The 17,635-nt window shown below is 41.2% G+C and overlaps 1 long non-coding RNA gene across 2 annotated transcripts in view; it reads right to left on the bottom strand.

Moving 5' to 3' along the window:
- Nucleotides 1–12,592: 12,592 nt before the first annotated feature.
- LOC121043366 (uncharacterized) overlaps nucleotides 12,593–17,635 on the bottom strand; it is a 13,213-nt gene continuing 8,170 nt past the window's right edge. For both annotated transcript variants that reach the window (XR_005796814.1, XR_005796815.1), the window contains exon 3: nucleotides 12,593–14,564. This is a non-coding gene — a long non-coding RNA (uncharacterized LOC121043366). The remainder of the gene's footprint in view (nucleotides 14,565–17,635) is intronic.

Genomic DNA, 17,635 nt, shown 5'->3' with positions numbered 1-17,635 from the left:
AGTTAGAAATGCGGAATTTCAGCCCCCACCCCAGCCCTTCTGAATCAGAATAGGTGTTATAACAAGGTGGCCGGGTGATGTGTCTGTTCCTTCAAGCTTGGGGAATGCTGCTAATGGGTCCCGACTCAGCACGTGCTCTGAAGGCAAACACTTTAGGGCAGTGATTCTCAAAGTGCGGTCCCAGACAGTCAGTATTAAGCATCACTTGGGAGTTCATTAGAAATGCAGAGTCTTGAGGTCTCCTTACTGAATCAGGAGATTGGCTGGGGCTCAGCTCTTGGTGCTGAGTGGCAGGGAGCTCTCAGGTGATTGTGATGTCGGTCAAGTTTGAGAGCCACTGCTTAGAGGTTGGATGGTAGAATAAGATGAAAGCAGGAGAAATTGGTTTTGTAACCCCTCAGTTCTCAGGGCTTTGTTTTTTCTGGTGCACAGGACAATTGAATTCTCTTACACTTTTATTATTATTATTATTATTATTATTATTATTGTTGTTGTTGTTATTTTATTATTGTTATTTTACTGCTCAGACACGGAGATGGGTGTTACAGGATAGTAGAGAGTTTTACGAAAATAAACCTTAGTGCATAAAAATAACTCCATATATGATGACCGAGACTCTAAAGCGAATGAACTAGAACCTCCTATTGATTTTTGAATCCTATCTAAAAGGCCTGCCTCCTTCACTGTACGATTCTACCCCAATAGCGAGTTACATTCCAATTTGTGTGTGAGTTTCCTGAGCACTTTTGTAGACCCACAAAATGCACTGTTCCAGGGGGAAGAGTCAGATGCACATGGTGCTTTACCATTGCTCATGTTTTTGGATATTTGAATAAAAAGTGTTAAGTTTTAGACAATGAAATAAAAATGGCATGTGTGTGCTGTTAAAGTTGGTGGTTAATTATTCGCACTTGAGTGTGCTCTGGTTATTTTGGCATCTAAAGCTGCCTCTCTTCCCAGTTTCCTGTTTCCTGAGTGGGATTTGGTTTCCGGTGTGGGCTGATGAAAACGTTCCTGGGGTTGAGAAGCCTCCTTCTCCTTTTTTGTATGATATGGACTTGTGTTGGGGATTGGTCAGGTATAACATAGGACATGGAGAATCAGAGATTCTTAATAGATGCTGACAGAAGAGGCTTTTGGATTATTCAAAGTTTTCATAGCGTCGAATCCTAGCAAAACTAAGGATACATATGGTGGGAGTTTCTTTTGGATGCCTGATCTCGGTCCAGTACCACCTCTAGTACTGGGGCTGGAGAATGTGCCCAAACTTGGTTTCTTTTCTTGCCCAACTTCCCTTCTCTTCTGAACCCTTTAAGACCATGTTATGTTCTTGGGGCTCGAGTATGTGGAGTGTTTTTTTTTTTTAAGTTTATTTATTTATTTTGAAAGATACAGAGACAGTGTGAGTAGGGTAGGGGCAGAGAGAGAGAGAGAGAGAGAGAGAGAGAGAGAGAGAGAGAGAGAGAGAATCCCAAGCAGGCTCTGCAATGTCAGTGCAGAGCCCGATGCAGGGCTCGAACTCACAGTGAGATCATGACCTGAGCCGAAACCAAGAGTCAGATGCTTAACCGACTGAGCCACTCCTAGGCATGGAGTGGGTTTAATATAAAATAAAAAAATGTGACTTGGCATATAAGAAGACTTCCATGAGTGGAGGCTGGACCTCAGGACTCTGTGGAGTGTGACCTATAGAAAGCAAGCTTTATCAGGGGCTCAGCTGGTCCTCTATCCTGGTCTTCACACACCCATTGTGTTTGAGAGGCAGGATTTAGCTCTTTGGGTCTGGGGTGACCCACCATCTGGGTTTTCTTGATGTTTGTCTTGTTGTAGTGCTGAAATTGTCTCCTGACTTGGGCAAGCTGGGAGGCTGGTTGCCCTAAATATAAACTTTGGCCATTCAGTTTCTGATGCTGAAATTTCAGAGTCGCAGTAAGGATTTGTGCTCTCATTAAGCTACTTGTTTGAGAAGACCACCCAGATCTGATGTGTGAACACTTGTAATCTTAAGTGGATTCATTATGCTTTTGGTTTCTTTCGTTTATTTAGTAAATACTTAAAACAATTATAGGGAATTATATACATATTTATTGACTCACTTTCCAGCTTTTTTTTTTTTTTTATTTTTTTTTCAACGTTTTTATTTTTTATTTTTGGGACAGAGAGAGACAGAGCATGAACGGGGGAGGGGCAGAGAGAGAGGGAGACACAGAATCCGAAACAGGCTCCAGGCTGTGAGCCATCAGCCCAGAGCCTGACGCGGGGCTCGAACTCACGGACCGCGAGATCGTGACCTGGCTGAAGTCGGACGCTTAACCGACTGCGCCACCCAGGCGCCCCTCCAGTTTTTTTAAGTCCATAATAACTTGCTAGATTTGCTTAAATTTTCTTTTCTTTTTTCCATTAAAATTTTTCTTTTAATGTTTATTTTGGGGGGGGAGAGAGAGAGAGATAGAAAGAGAGAGAGAGAGAGAGAGAGAGAGAGAGAGAGAATGAGTGGGGAAGGGGCAGAGAGAGAGGGAGACACAGAATCTGAAGCAGACTCCAGGCTCTGAGCTGTCAGCACAGAGCCCAACGTGAGATGATCTCTTCATTTCTGTCATGCTAAAATTTTGAGCTGATCTATGTAATAGTAATACCAACAAAAAGTTTCTCTTTTCTACTTCATAGCTGTGCAAGTATACTGCGCCAACTTTTGGTTCTATGCCAAGATTAAACCCATGATATTTCACAATATGTATATGAACCCCGATAAAACATTGTTGGGAGACGACTGCCTTGTAACTCACACTTGGCTGCAGGATATTGTAGCAGGATTCTCACACAGACAGTCGTGACACCCAGGCTTTTCTTTCCAGGAAGCAACTTTATTCCTGCCGGCACCGCTCAGTTGGGTTCGTACCTGAAGAACTGAACCCTGAATGCCACATGGCATAATTTTTTATATATTTTCTGCTTCTTTCTCTCCCATATATGGTAACACACAAACGTGCAGTCTGATTAAGGGGTCTCGTGTTACAAGGTCTTGAGGGATGTTGTCACATATGCGTATAGCCAGGTTGCCTTGAGATTTTTGTTTTGTTTTGTTTTTCTTTCCTTAGGGAGGGGACCCTACCACAATATTTACTATGAATTTTTCTACCATCCTCATGGCTGTGGCATCATAACCAAAGAGGAATGGCATTTACTTAAAACCCGAGTATCTTATGGGTCCTCAACAGCCCCACAAACCAGAGGTCATTAAGTTTCTATTCGTGGTATGTCTAGATTGATTTCTCTGATAGTCACATTCAGGATAGAGGAAATTAAGGAAGGAGATGCTAAATACTTTTTGTTGTTGATGTTGGGCCGTAGGTGTGAACTCTAATATGTTCCTCTTAGATAAAAACTCAGAGCATGTCAGGAAGTTGACAGGGTTGAGAGGAGAAAAGCATTTTCCATGCATTACAAGTTTGTCAGGCAGCCTCCAGAAATAGTGATACATTACAATTCATGAAGTTTAGCCAAGTGCAATCATAAGAAGGGAGTAACACTAGGCAAGCATCGGAAGACTTTTCAAAGTAAGTGTTTAATGCTTTACCTGCCTCGAGCCCCATTCACCAGAGATCTTGGTGTGCCGTATCTGGCACACTGACAGATCAATGACACAAATCACTGCTAAAAACATAATTGGGATATTGACTTAATTAAAAATTTTAACATCCAGTGAAACTATACCATAACATTACTTATTTTGTTTGCTATTCCAAATGAAATGTGAAGAAAAGTAATAGAACTTTGTCCGGTCTAGTTGAATGTCATAGATTGGGTTCCACAGAAAGCAAAATTTGGGATGGGGCTTGGAGGATATTCATTAAGAAGTGTATATTTTTATGCGAGTGCCATACTGTTCTGATTACTATAGTTTTGTAGTGGAGTTTGGGTTTCCTCTGAGGAATTTGTTCCATAAATAGCTATAAATTCATTGTGTCTATGGGAGGAGGTGAGTTCAGGATCTTCCTGTGTTGCCATCTGGAACTGGATGCAGTATGGTTTGAAATCAGGACACATGATGCCTCCAACTTTATTTTTCTCAGGATTGCTTTGGTTATTTTGGGTCTTTAGTGGTTCAATACAAATTTTAGGATAGTTTTTCAGTTTTTGTGAAAAGTGCCTTTGAGTTTTTGATAGGGATTGCATTGAATCTGCGGATGGCTTTGGGTTGTACAGACATTTTAACAATATTAATTTTTCTGATCCACGTGTATGGGATATCTTTCCATTGTTTGTATCCCCACACAAAATATCAAAGTATTGTGGTATTCAAGGTACAGATCTTTTACTTCTTTGTGAAGGTGTTTTATTGTTTTTGATGTTATTGTGAATGGGATTGTTTTTTTAATTCCTTTTTCAGATATTTTGTTGTTAGTTGCATAAAGACACAACTGATTTCTTTTTTAAAATCTTTTTAAAGAGAGAACACATGAACAGGGAGGAGGAGCAGAGAGAGAGAGAGAGAGAGAGAGAGAGAGACAGAGACAGAGAGAGAATCTTAAGCAGGTTCCATGCTCAGTGCAGAGCCTGACATGGGGCTGGATCCCACAACCCTGGGATCATGACTTGAGCTGAATCAAAGAGTTGGACACTTAATCAACTGAGCCACCTAGGCGCCCCCACAACTGATTTCTTTATGTTGATTTTGTATGCTGCAACTTTACTGAATTCATTGATTAGTTTCAAAATTTTATGGTTGAGTCTTAAGGATTTTCTATCCAGATGGTCAGTAATTCCACTTCTGGGTATATATCCAAAGAAAATGAAAACAGGATCTTGAAAAAGATAGATGCACTTCCATAGTCACTGCAGTATTATTCTCAATATCCAAGATATGGAAACAACCAAAATATCTGTTAACAGATGAATGGATAAAGAAGTTTCAGTGTGTGTGTGTGTGTGTGTGTACACATTGCTTAGAAAGAAGGGAATCCTGCCATTTTTGACAACATGGATGGACCTTGGAGGCATTATGTTAAGTGAGATAAGTCAGACAAAGGCAAATACTATATGATATCACTTGTATGTGGAATCTAAAAACAAGAAAGTCAAACTCATAGAAACAGAGAATAGAAAGGTGGTTACCGGAGGCTAAGAGGTGAGGAAGTGGGAGAGCTGTTGGTCAAGGGGCACAAACCTGTAGTCAGAAAATGAACCTGCTTCGGAATCTAATGCATAGCATCATGATTATAGTTTTGTACTGTATTATATACTTGAAAGTTACTGAGAGAGTAATCTTGAATGTTCTCACTACAAAAAAAATAAAAGATAATTATGGGATGTGGTGGAGGTGTTAGCTTAGGCTATGGTGACAATCATATTGTAATATAAATGTATCAAATTAACACATTTTATACCTTAAATTATACAGTGGTACACATCAATTATATCTCAATTAAAAAAAAAAAGTGTCCTTGGGAGTCAACACCTAGAAAAGGAAAAAGAAGAAGAATGGGCAAAGGGAGAAACTGAGCTATGATGTGGGCCCAAAGACAGCTTTGGCTGACTCTGCAGGGAGCTTCATATTCCTCCTGGATAAGTCACCAGAAGTGGGCCATCCCAGGAGAGGGCTGTGGCCTTGGTGAGACAGCTCTCTGCAGCTGTGACAATTCCTAAAGGGGCTGAGAACTGAAGGCTATCTGGTGACAGCATTCCAACAGCTGGGGTGACAGGCCCTTTACTGAAGGGGATTTGGGAAGAACGTTATAGGTTCATCGCCATGACAATTAGGGGAGCATCATCAACTTTGATATAAAATTATATCAAATTATATGGAAAGCAGCTGGAAATATCTATATATTAACTGAAGCATCCATGGGCAGTGATAGTAGGTGAATTCCATTTTATCTATGCTTATATTTTCTTTTTTTTTTTTTTAATTTTTTTTTTCAACGTTTTTTTATTTATTTTTGGGACAGAGAGAGACAGAGCATGAACGGGGGAGGGGCAGAGAGAGAGGGAGACACAGAATCGGAAACAGGCTCCAGGCTCCGAGCCATCAGCCCAGAGCCTGACGCGGGGCTCGAACTCACGGACCGCGAGATCGTGACCTGGCTGAAGTCGGACGCTTAACCGACTGCGCCACCCAGGCGCCCCTATGCTTATATTTTCAAGTTATCTATTAGGAGCATGATATATCTGAAGGAAATAGCAACATTATATTTAAAAACATATAAGTACCTCTGATTCATCTTATCCTTTCTTGGAGTCAAGAACAGAGCCCTATTTGAGAATCACATATGAAATGCTTTTAGGAAAGCATTTTGCTGATACGTGTCTCAACTCCTTCCTTCCAGCTTTTCTCCCTGTTAGGCATTTACCATAGGCTGAGAACTTCATCACAGTTGTTCCTTACTTCTGAACACTGCTCACTGCTTTTTCAGAGATAAGGAAATAGACTTAATTGTTTAAATAAAATTCCCAGGGATTCATGGTGAGTAGAAGTGGCTCTGGGATTCCATCTTGGATTCATAGGTTCTCAAAGCTCCTGGCTATTTACCACTGACCAGAATGGTGTTTCTCAAGGGGGTATAAACAAACACTTTCTCGAATATGAATCACTAAGATCCTTTCTCTTTCAACCAAGAATTGGTTGCCTTTTATCTACAAGCATTGTGCCAGACTTTAACCTACCTGTCCATTTAGAAAATGGCCTGGTTTCCTCTGAACAGATGCTGTCTCTAGTCACTTTGGTGAGAGTGTCTCCATTTTTAAAGGGTTTGAAGGATACATAAGTCTCTGAGACACTTGAGATAAACATCGGCTTAAAATATTTTCTTGTCCCTTAGCCTCTCCAGGAGACTCTTCTGCGTAAAACTAAAATCAAGTGTATCTCAGTGACAGAGCTGAAGTGCTACTATTGTGTGCTGTCCAAAAGTGAGTATGACACGCCAGACTCCTATCGTGGCCCCTGGTTTCATCTTTACCTTCTAGATAAGAAACCGAACCTGAAAGGTTGAATGGCATAACCAGAGGAAGGGGCCACAAAACCCTAACGGGAACATCAATCTGTTGATCCCTGGCCATGCATTTTTCAGAAGTTATTATAATTGTCACCTAGGAAACAGGAATGCTAGGTATACTGAAAATGGGATAATTTGTTGTTGTTGTTGGGGTTATTTTTTTGATACATGTGTCAGGGTTACTGAAAACCTGATAGATCTTTTTTAAATAATTTTTTTTTGAGAGAGAGAGCCATGTGCACAAGGGAGGAGCAGAGAGAGAGGGGGACTGAGGATCCAAAGTGGCCCATGCTAACAGCAGAGAGCCGGATGCAGGGCTTGAACCCACGAAACACACGATCATAACTTGAGCTGAAGTCAGATGCTTAATTAACTGAGCCATCCAGGTGCCCTGGTGCCCCAAAAGCCAAATCAGGTTATTTTCATTTTAAATTTGAGCCCATATTCAAGATTTCCAAAGGAGATACACAAAGTCTAAATGAAACAAAGTCTAAAAAGAAACAAAGTCTAAATGACACATGAACTCATCAAGGAGTCAAGACCAGTAGGTCCTGTCCTGAGCTGAAGATGTAGGAGAGGGATGAACAGAGTAGAATAGCATCCATGGGTGGAGATTAGATTTCTTTTTGTATCTTAGTGATTGAACCTTTTGAGAAAGTCTAAGGTCATCACACCTTAGAGCATAACAACTTTGAGGTCTTAGCAAACTTATGAGATGTGGCAGGACGTTCTTTTTATTCAATTTTTCTGGTTAAATCTTGAACTGAGATTTTTTTTCTCTCTCTGTGATTAAAGAGCCAAACTGCACAATGTTCTCACAGATAATAACAATAATAAATAGCAGCTAACATTTATTAATCACATACCCTATTTCTGCATTGTTCTAAGCACTTCTGTGTGAATGTGTTTGTTCTGCATGACAACTGAATGAGGTAGATACTATGATGCCAGTTTATGGTCAAGGAAACTGATGCACAGGGAAATTAAGTGATTTGCTCAAGATAATTTGCTGGTAGATGGTAGACCCAGGAAGTAAACCCAGAGTTTGGCTTCTAAACCCATGCTACCTAGAATCACAAACATTGCCTAGAATATTCTGGAGAAATAAGCAGAAATCAATACATCTACTAGTAATAGGAATTCGGCTGTTAAGTTCAGCCTTGTAGATCCCAGCGTCTGAATAGATCTTTAGCCTGATGTGATAGTTCTCTACTTTCTTCTCTCATTTTTGTCAACACTCTCTTTTACATCAAGGTGAAAGGAGAGAGGATAATACCAGTAGTGCTTCCACTGATTTGATTCAGGTGTGTCCTAGATAAGAGCCCATACAATTAGCAGGGAGGTGTCATGTATTTGTATCAAGGGGCACTGTGCCTAAACAACTTCCAGTTTGAGAATTGCAAATTCATACATTCCTGTATGTGTTGAAGGTGTTGCTCATCGTGGTGGGTTTTTATATCTGTCACTAACTTGTAGGGATCCCATAGGAGTAAGAGTATTGTCCTTCTTGGGCATTCTATGAAATTCCATGATCAATGCAAAGGTGAAATACCCATCAGTTCCATTATGAACAAAGTTCTGAATCTTAAAGACTGAGTGCCACACAGCCTACAAAGTGGTGGCTTAGATATGTTGATGATTTCTGGGGAAGTGAACACAGAAGTGGCAACTTCTTCCTGGGAGGGCCAGATGCCCATAAAGCCGTACAGTTCTTCAGTCTTAAGTCATTTATGAAGGGATATTATAAAACATCCGCGTGTCTGTTGATCTGTAGCTATTAATGAAGGGCGGAGCTATGTTTTCTGGAGAGTAGCAGGACAGTGCTAGAGCACCTGGGGATGCTGTCCATTGCTTAAAGAGGCAGAAATATCCTTATTCACCTACGCATACATTGCACTTGAATCATTAGATGCTTAAAAATATGGTCTCTGGGTGCCTGGATAGCTCAGTTGGTTGAGCATCCAACCTCAGCTCAGGTCATGATCTCATGGCTCACGAGTTCGAGCCCCACATTGGGCTCTGTGTTGTCAGCACGGAGCCTGCTTCAGATCCTCTGTCCCCCTCTTTCTGCCCCTCCCTTGCTCACACTCTCTCAAAAATAAATAAACATTAAAAAAAGAATACCTTCTTAAGAATAGAACATTTCTGGGGCGCCTGGGTGGCGCAGTTGGTTAAGCGTCCGACTTCAGCCAGGTCACCATCTCGCGGTCCGTGAGTTCGAGCCCCGCGTCGGGCTCTGGGCTGATGGCTCAGAGCCTGGAGCCTGTTTCCGATTCTGTATCTCCCTCTCTCTCTGCCCCTCCCCCGTTCATGCTCTGTCTCTCTCTGTCCCAAAAATAAATAAACGTTGAAAAAAAAAATTAAAAAAAAAAAAAAAAGAATAGAACATTTCCTTTCTTTCAGACTCTCCTCCTATCTCTTTCTCAGTGGATACCCCTTCCCTGTCCCCTCCCCCATACATATCAGCTGCTTTACTTGTGAATTCCAGGTTCTTAGAAAAACCTAAGTAATGTCTATATTGGACCTTTTTTTTTTCTGTATTTCTTCCATTTCAGGGAGACTCTGAATGTTCCATCCCTTGTGAATCACACAATGTACCTTTACTGCAAGAAGAAATTGGTTTTTTACTTCTATATTCAGAGACAATCTCTGAAGTGAATGCTTAGGTCTGAGGATTTAATGTGCTATTTTATAGGAATCTGAGAAGCTGGTATGGAACTGGAACTGAATGATACCTCAATTCTCTTCTATTAAAAAAAAAACTAATCTATAATTTTAAATCTCTAAAAAAGAGGGGCGACTGGGTGGCTCAGTCAGTTAAACGTCCGACATCAGCTCAGGTCATGATCTCGTGGTTCGTGAGTTCGAGCCCCACGTCAGGCTCTGTGCTGACAGCTCGGAGCCTAGAAGCCTGCTTTGGATTCTGTGTCTGTCTCTCTCTCTCTGCCCCTCCCCCACTCACTCTGTCTCTCTCTCAAAAGTAAATAAACGTTAAAAAAAAAAACCTTTAAATATCTAAAAAGACACTGTTCTTTTAACTTTATGGAGACTCACTTATCAGTAAAATACAGTCCTATTTCACATGGCTGTCTCTAAATATCGAAGGGCTGGCATGTGTCATTTTAGCTTCTATGCTCACCATAAAGAGGTTTTTAGAGGTAAAATTACAAACTTCTCTGCTTGGTGGCTGGTTCCTGCCCTTAGCTAAGGTTTAGTTAGAGGGGAACCTGGTAATAGTGCATATTTGTTTATTTATTCCACACACATGCACCCATGGGGTTTATATTTTCTTTCTTTTTTAAAAAATGTTTTATTGTTAAGTAATTTCTACACCAAACCTGAGGCTCAAATTCACAACCCCAAGTTGCATGCCCCACTGACTCACCCAGCCAGACACCTGGTTTTTGCATTTTTTAAAGGTTTTATTTTTAAGTAATCTCTATATCATGGTTATATATGGTTATATATATATATATATATATATTTCAGTAGGAGATGGAATATAAAGCACAAAGTATATTAAGTCATATTCCAGGAAGGGGTGAATACTACTGAGGACAAAATGAGGCAGGGAAAGGAGTTTGGGAAAATTTGGGTGAGGATTGTGATTCTAAAAATGGCACACCAGGGAATGCCTTCCTAGGTGAAGATTGACAAAAGACCTGAAGGAGTGAGGGAGTGAGCCAGGCAGATCCTGGATGCAAGGTTATTCCAGACCATGGGAGCAGCCAGCATAAAGTCCCTGAGGGGAGAGCATGCCCAGAGTGCTCACAGAGCAAGTGTAGTTGGCAGGGAGAATAGTAGCATATGAGGTCAAAACAAAACAACTGGAGTAGAATGGGGTAGGTCATAAGTTTCCCAAAGTTGATGTGACCACCTGGTTTCTATTCGAAACAAGATTGGTGAACCACTGGGAAGCTTCAAATGGGGGAGTGACATGCCTTGACTTGAGTTAGTTTGTTTGCTCATGTGTATATTTTTTCATCTGAGAGAGAGAGAGAGAGAGAGAGAGAGAGAGAGAGAGAGAGAGAATCTTAAGCAGGCTCCACGTCCAACGTGAAGCCAGATGTGGGGCTCCATCTCATGACCCTGGGATCATGACCTGAGCCAAAATCAAGAGTTGGATGCCAACTGACTGAGCCACCCAGGCACCCCTCTTTGTTTGCTTTTAAAAATGGGATCACCCTGGCTGTTGTGTGGAGAATAGACCCAAGAGGGAGCAAAGGCCGAAGTGGGGAGATTCCCTAGGACAGAACCTCAAGTGAGAGGCAATGATGGCATGTTACACCAGTGGTTCTCAGTCAGGGGTCATCTTTGCCTTCGGGGGACATATCTGGAGATGTGCTTTTTTTTTTTTTCTATGACAAGGGGTGGTGTTGGTGCTGTGCTACTGAAAGCTAGTGGGTCTAGGTCAGGATGCTGCCAAACATCCTAAAGCACATAAGACAGCCCCCCACATGAAGAATTCTCTGGCCCCAAATGTCAATAGTGTTGAGGTTGAGAACCCTGGGTGAGGTGTAATAGTGGAATCAATAGGCAGCGCTCAGGGGCGCCTAGGTGGCTCAGTTGGTTGGGTGTCTGACTTCAGCTCAGGTCACGATCTCGTGGTTAGTGAGTTCAAGCCGCACATCTGGCTCCCTGCTGCCAGTGCAGAGCCTGCTTTGGATCCTCTGTGCCCCCTCTCTCTGTCCCTCCCTGCTTGTGCTCTTTCAAAAATAAAGATACTTTTTTTTTTAATATTTAAAAAAATTTTTTTTGAGAGAGAGAAAGAGACAGAGCATAAGTGGGGGAGGGTCAGAGAGAGAGGGAGACACAGAATCCGAAGCAGGCTTCAGGCTCTGAGCTGTCAGCACAAAGCTCGGTGTAGGGCTCAAACCCACAAACCTTGAGATCATGACCTGAGCTGAAGTCGGACACTTAACCAACTGAGCCACCCAGGTGCCCCTCTCAAAAATAAATAAATAAAAATATACAAGGACTCCAAAGAGAAAATTATAAAACTTTATGCTTAGACCTAAAAAAACCTAAAAAAGGTGAGATATTATGTTCCTGGACGGGGATTATAGATTCATTCCAATACTAATCAAATCAGATTTTCTCTTTTAAACTTAAACTCGGAAAGCAGTTTTTTTTTTAAGTTTATTTTTTGGAGAGAGAGAAAGAGAAAGCCTGTGTGCATGAGCAGGGGAGAGGCAGAGAGAGGTGGGGGTGGGGCGGAGAGAATCCTAGGCAGGCTCCACGCTTAGTGCAGAGCCTGATGCAGAGCCTGATCTCACGATTAGGGTTGATGGTGGATGAGATTTGATAGAGGATGGATAGTGGTGCGATTTTTTTGTCATGTTAGTAAGATTAAGCCTGAGGATATAGAAATTCCTTGTGTGACTTCGGGTACTCAGAAGTGGAATGGGGCTAGTCCTAGTTTTATTGCTAGGGCGGTTGTTATTATGATTGATGCTATGGGGTTTAGGTCTTTTGATACGGTTCATTGTCCTGAATGCAGTAGGTTGATGATGATTCCTATCATTAGGATTATGGAGGCGGTTGCTTGTGTTAGGAAATATTTTGTGGCTGCTTCTATGGCTCGTGGGTTATATTTTTTTATGAGGATGGGAATAATGGCTAGTAGGTTTATTTCAAAGCCGATTCAGACTATAAGCCAATGGGAGGTTGTTATTACAATTATAGTTCCTGAGATAATGGTTAATATAATGATAATAAAAATAGGGAGTTTGATTAGTATGGGAAGGGTATAAACCAACATTTTCGGGGTATGGGCCCGATAGCTTATTTAGCTGACCTTACTTTAGAATGTGGTGTGATAATGGTAGCACAAAGATTTTTGGATTCTTAGGATTAGGTTCGATTCCTATAATTCTAGAAATAAGAGGGTTCAAACCTCTATGTTTTACTCTATCAAAGTAACTCTTTTGTCAGACATATTTCTTATGTTTGAGGTGGGATGCTTGCTGTAATAATAGGCAGGGATACGTGTCACATGCATAAGGCTAGGGTAAGAGGTAGGAAATTTTTTCATAAGAGGTGTATTAGTTGGTCATATCGGAATCGTGGGTAGGATGCTCGGATTCATAAGAAAGTGATTGTTGTTAAGAATAGGGTTTTTACTGTAAAGTTGACAGTGTATAGTTCTGGTATATAAGGGTTGTGGAATGCTCCGAAGAATAGAATTGTTGTGAGGATATTTATTATGATGATGTTAGCGTATTCCGCTAGGAAGAATAGGGCGAAGGGGCCTGCTGCATATTCTACATTGAATCCGGAGACGAGTTCTGATTCTCCTTCTGTTAGGTCGAATGGGGCCCGGTTGGTTTCTGCTAGTGTTGAGATAAACCATATCATGGCTAGGGGTCATGCAGGAATGATTAATCATATATATTCTTGGGTGGTGATTAGTGTAGCTAATGTGAAGGACCCATTTATTAGTAGTGCTGATAGGAGGATGATGGCTAGTGTGACTTCATATGAGATTGTTTGGGCTACGGCTCGTAGGGCTCCGATTAGGGCGTATTTTGAATTTGAGGCCCACCCTGATCATAGGATAGAGTAGACAGCTAGGCTTGATATGGCTAGTATAAATAGTACTCCTAGGTTTATGTTAATGAGTGGGTATGGCATAGGTAATGGGATTCATATGGTTAGGGCTAGTGTGAGGGCTAGGATTGGTGCTATAATGAATATGAATATAGAGGATGTGAGGGGTCGGAGGGGTTCTTTAGTGAAGAGTTTTACGGCGTCTGCGATGGGTTGGAGTAGGCCGTATGGTCCTATGACATTTGGTCCTTTGCGGAGTTGCATGTAACCTAGTACTTTTCGTTCAACTAAGGTTAGGAAGGCTACAGCGAGGAGAATGGGAATAATTAGTGAGAGGATATTGATTATGAACATGTTGTTAAGGAGAGGAATTGAACCTCTGATAATAAAAGCTTAAGTTTTATGCAGTTACCGGGCTCTGCCACCCTAACAAACCCGAGCCCTCGGGTAGTGTAATTAGATAAACTGTCTAGATTAAGATTATATCATCTATTTGGTTGAAGGCGCTTTGGTAAAGTGGGCCTTATTTCTCTTGTCCTTTCGTACTGGGAGAAATTATTTAATAGATAGAAACCGACCTGGATTACTCCGGTCTGAACTAAGATCACGTAGGACTTTAATCGTTGAACAAACGAACCTTTGATAGCTGCTGCACCATCGGGATGTCCTGATCCAACATCGAGGTCGTAAACCCTATTGTCGATATGGACTCTGAAATAGGATTGCGCTGTTATCCCTAGGGTAACTTGTTCCGTTGATCAAGTTTTTGGATCAATAAGTGATGTAATACTTTTGACTGGTTAGTCTAGATTTAAATCACTCGGAGGTTGTTTTGTTCTCCGAGGTCACCCCAACCTAAATTGTCGGCCCATATAGAGATTTGTTGTTCCTGTCGGTTAATTAATGGGGTCTCTTTGGGTCGGTTAATTAAAGCTCCATAGGGTCTTCTCGTTTTATTGTTTTATTCCCGCCTCTTCACGGGAAGGTCAATTTCACGGATTGGAAGTAAGAGACAGTAAAGCCCTTGTGTGGCCATTCATACAAGTCCCTATTTAGGGAACAAATGATTATGCTACCTTTGCACGGTCAGGATACCACGGCCATTTAACTAGTGTCACCGGGCAGGCAGTGCCTCTAATACTGGAAATGCTAGAGGTGATGTTTTTGGTAAACAGGCGGGGCTTGTGTTTGCCGAGTTCCTTTTACTTCTTTTAATCCTTCCCTAATTTGCATGCCTGTGTTGGGTTAACAGTTAGTTTGATATTTTGTTTATGGTTAGGTTATACATATCTTGTTGTTAACTATCAGTGGTTATCCGTTCTGATATAAGCTTATGCAGGGAGAAATATTTCTTGTTACTCATATTAGCATTATTGCTTCTATTATTAAATAGATTGGCCCAGTTTTAAATTAGGAGTTGGTTGCATTTTTTTGACATTAAGATGTTTTGATTGTTGAGCTTGAACGCTTTCTTAATTGATGGCTGCTTTTAGGCCAACTATGGTTTGTATTTATGCTTACTCTCTAATAAAGGCTGTATCCTAATTCTAAAAAGCTGTACCTTTTTAGATTATATTTTAAATTTACATTAAAATTTTAGGGGTTTCTGAGGTAAGTTTAAAGTTGAACTAAGATTCTGTTCTGGGCAACCAGCTATCACCAGGATCGTTAGGCTTTTCACCTCTACCCATAAATCTTCTCACTATTTTGCAACATAGACGAGTTCATCCTGTAATAGATTGTTCATGGGTAGCTCGTCTGGTTTCGGGGGACCTAGCTGAAGTTCTCTTTGTTAGGTTGTTCTAGCTAACTCATTATGCAAAAGGTACAAGGGGTAATCTTTGCTGTGTGGTGCTTTTAATTTTATCTTTCATTTTTCCCTTGTGGTACTTTCTCTATAGCGCCAAGTTAAATTTCTATCTCCTATACTTTTTGAAGTAACTGAATGTTTTGTTTTATTTTCTAGTGTTAGTTGGGTTTATGGATGTTTGGGCTAGCCTTGGCTCAAGATGGTCAGTTTAATATGAAATCTTCTGGGTGTAAGCCAGATGCTTTGTTTAAGCTACATCTTGTTATCCAAGCACACTTTCCAGTATGCTTACCTTGTTACGACTTGTCTCCTCTTGTGGGTATGGTGGTTTGAACAGGTTTCTTTAGGGGTTATCACTTGAGGAGGGTGACGGGCGGTGTGTGCGTGCTTCATGGCCCGATTCAATTGAGCTCTCTATTCTCAAATTTACTACTAAATCCTCCTTTAATACTTAGTTTCATAAGGATTTTCGTGGGTGTTATAGTTGTAGAAAATGTAGCCCATTGCTTCCCATCTCATGGGCTACACCTTGACCTGACTTTTTTGTGTTAAGATACTTGTGCTTACTTTTCTTCCTTTTTACGGTTTGCTGAAGATGGCAGTATATAGGCTGAATTAGCAAGAGATGGTGAGGTATATCGGGGTTTATCGATTATAGAACAGGCTCCTCTAGAGGGATGTAAAGCACCGCCAAGTCCGTTGAGTTTTAAGCTGTTGCTAGTAGTTCTCTGGTGGATAGTTTTGTTTAAACTGTCTAAGTTTAGGGCTAAGCATAGTGGGGTATCTAATCCCAGTTTGGGTCTTAGCTATCGTGTAGTCGGAGATATTAAAGTTACTTTCGTGCTGTATTTTTATGTTAACTGTAGCTTTTTACGGCCTAGTTAAGGTTTAACTTTAGTATATTTTTCTCTGTAACACGCTTTACGCCGTGGGTCTATTAGTTTGGGTTAATCGTATGACCGCGGTGGCTGGCACGAAATTTACCAGCCCTTGTTTAATATAGCTTAGTCGAACTTTCATTCATAGCTTAATTTTATCACTGCTGTATCCCGTGGGGGTGTGGCTGAGCAAGGTGTCATGAGCTACTATGGTTGTGTGCTTCATACCAGCTCCTTTAGGTCACTGGGTGACTTAGAGGGCATTTTCACCGGGATGCGGAGGCTTGCATGTGTAATCTTATTAATAACTAATGGAAAGGCCAGGACCAAACCTTTATGTTTATGGAGTCTGGCGACTCATCTAAGCATTTTCAGTGCCTTGCTTTATATATTTAAGCTACATTAACTGGAATGTAGGGTTAATTTGGGTATTTAAGATATTGCTCGATAGGGACGAATTAGAGATCGGGTTAGCGTATCTATAGATAACTGCGAACAGAGTTATGATTTAGTATTAATAGTTAGCAATGATAGGGGATTGGTAAAGCTTATAAGCGTTTTCTTAGGCCTTATGTTTAGGTATGGTCTAGTCTTGTTTTTGGGGTTTGGCAAGACAGAAATAGACACGTATTATTATAAATAAGGTTAACGGGGGGTAAGGGGGGTTTGATTAAGCTAGTTATTTACTAAATCAAAGTGTTTGCATGTGTATACGTGTATACGTGTACGTGTGTACGTGTACGTGTATGCGTACGTGTGTACGTGTACGTGTGTACGTGTATGTGTACGTGTGTACGTGTACATGTATGCATACGTGTGTACGTGTACGTGTGTACACATATACGTGGGTGCGCGCATGCCATGTCCTGTGGAACATTAGGGATTTAAGTATATGTCCTGTGACCATTGACTTAATAGCACCTTGACTGTTGTGCGTGTGGAGACTCCGCATAGAGAATAAGCCCAGCTACAATATATTTGACTGAGTCAGGACCTTTAGGTCATAGCTGAGTCATAGCAAGTTCGCCCCCCTAAAATTAAAAAATACCAAATGCATGACACCACAGTTATGTGTGATCATGGGCTGATTAGTCATTAGTCCATCGAGATGTCCCATTTGAGAGGGTTGAAGGATTGGATTCAAGGATTTTATGGCCCTGAAGTAAGAACCAGATGCCAGGTATAGTTCCGTTATAGAAACCCCCACGTTGAGATGGGCCCAGAGCGAGAAGAGGTACACGTTCGAGCAAGGGTTGCTGGTTTCTCGAGGCCAGGTGATTAAGCTCTTTCGGATAGTTGAGGTCCATAAAGGACTGTCCTAGAATAAAGTGTATGCACGATTAAGCACTACTATGTCTTATGTAATATATATAAACTATTGTACATGCCTAATATTCATGGGGACT

This window comes from Herpailurus yagouaroundi, unplaced genomic scaffold (assembly GCF_014898765.1).
Source record: "Herpailurus yagouaroundi ecotype Mexico unplaced genomic scaffold, PumYag 187, whole genome shotgun sequence".
Lineage (NCBI taxonomy): Eukaryota > Metazoa > Chordata > Mammalia > Carnivora > Felidae > Herpailurus > Herpailurus yagouaroundi.
The sequence above is the reverse complement of the archived record's forward strand: the minus strand, read 5'-3'. Positions and strand labels throughout refer to the sequence as shown.